A 2,279-nucleotide genomic window follows, 5' to 3' on the forward strand; every position below is an offset into this window, starting at 1 on the left:
CTCTCTCTCTCTCTCTCTATTTATCTCAATCTATTTATTTCTCTACATATGTAGGTGTGTATGTACACAGACAGACACACATAAATATACATACCCATGTGAGTGTGTATGTATGTGTACGCAAGTTGTGTACACATTTGCTGTAGATAACCTTCCGCAAGCTACTAAGTGCGGTAATAAAAACATTTAAATTTATAATAATATTTACATTTATAAATTAAAAATAAATATTTATTTCGTTTTGATTAAAAACATTTGATATTTCCGGCACATCATAATCGTATGACATAATTATATTTAGACCTTCTTTTAAAATATTTTATACGGTGTAGTTGCCTCCATTTAGAATATTTATAAGATATATTTATCATATCGTATTTCTATGACATGTAATAACCATAATCTTATGACCTAATTAACAGACCATTGTGTACAACGTTGTAGTTGAGCAATTTTAGGATATGGCATTTTATAGATTTAGCACAAATTTATGACAAATTATAATCATATGACCTAGCATAGATATATAATATAATTAGTAGATATTCGTATAAAATCATTTGTTGCGTACTTTTAGGATATGATATTGCTATATTTACCATATCATAGTCATGCAATATATCAATTCAATGACATGATCATATGAAATGATCCTAGAGCTTCGTATTTCGTCGCACCCTTTTAGGATATATTTCCTATATATTTATCATGTCACAGACATATGACTTATCATAATCATATGGCCTGTCTTAGTTGTATGGCATAATTAGTAGATTTCGTTTAAACGGTATTTCTGCATTTCATGTATGTTCATCATATCATAGACATATGACGTATCATAATCATATGACCTGCCATAGTTATATGTCGTAAGTGGCTGCGTTCCTTACAAAATGTCTTGGTGTACCTGTTTACATTTTACAGTGAGTTGGAATCAATCCGATACTGAGTCTATCATCTATGATCTAGTCTAGCGCTGGTCTGCCCATGGGCAGGTCCTGTGGATGTGAACTTTCTACAGCACTCTCTATATGATCTAGAGACGGCCCTACCCTCCCCTACCACCGTTCAGTAGATTACTGGGACTTCGGCTATAATGGCTAGACCTGGGATGACTGCTGGAGTGGTTTCTTGTTGTCTTCTGGGGGCAGGTGGGATTTGAACTCAGAATGTAGAGAGCCGGAAGATATACCATAAAGTATCTCTGTCGACGTGCCAACGATTCTGCCACTTCCCCCATCCAACAGAGCAACGGTAAATGAAGTGTTTTGCTCAGGAACCAACGCATCACCCGATCTGGGAACCGAAACCACGATCTAGCGATCGTGAGTCCAACACCCTAACCACTAGGTCACGCGCCTACACTGTCATTTATCCAACGTTTATTAAAAGCAAGAATGCATGGTTTACATCGTAACTGGGATCAAGAATCGATTCTTCTGCTGAACTGACACCTTATTTTATCGATTCCAGAAGAGGGAATGACAAAGCTGACTTCAGTGAAATTTGAACCCAGGATTGCTATTAGATAATCATCATAGTAAAATACATACACGCTGACATAGCTTTGTGTTTATGGAGTTCGTTCTTCAATCACATGATTCCACATTTGATCCGACTGCGAAGTGCCTTGAACAAAATGTTTTCTTCCATAGTGAATGGTGGACAGAAAAATATACGGAAGCCCATCCGCAGAACTTTTCCCGTATTTGGGTTGTAGAATTAACCAGTTGCCTGATTTAATACCGTCATATGAACACTTGGGTGTCTTTAGGGGAGTTTACTCTGTCACAAGCATTCGGGTCTGATTGGTCCCCAGCTCTGAGTATGACTTACTCGCTCTTATCCTTATCCTCTCACCTCCAGTAACAGAGGGGGTCACGTGTGCTGCTTTTCTTCTTATTAAGTCATTAAAATACCACCCCTATTCCAAGAAAACAAATAGAAACACAGAAATACAAAGATACGCACACACATACTTTCACGCACACGCGAACACATTTCCACGCACACACAGACGCGCATAGAGATACATACAGTTAATTATTAATGAGCTTAGATTCACGTTCTGTGACACGTTTCTTCCGTGGAAGACTGCAGTCATAAAACTGACACGTGACAACATATTAGATTATCGTGGGAAATAGAAGAAGTCATTTCCTAAAAAGATTCAGTTAAATTTGCTTACAACAAGAAACGAGAAGCCAATCTAAAAGGAAATGCAAACAAGCTTTAAATAACATTTGATATCTAAATGAAATTTATAAGACAGATGCCGT

Source organism: Octopus bimaculoides, chromosome 9, assembly GCF_001194135.2.
Source record: "Octopus bimaculoides isolate UCB-OBI-ISO-001 chromosome 9, ASM119413v2, whole genome shotgun sequence".
Classification (NCBI taxonomy): Eukaryota; Metazoa; Mollusca; class Cephalopoda; order Octopoda; family Octopodidae; genus Octopus; species Octopus bimaculoides.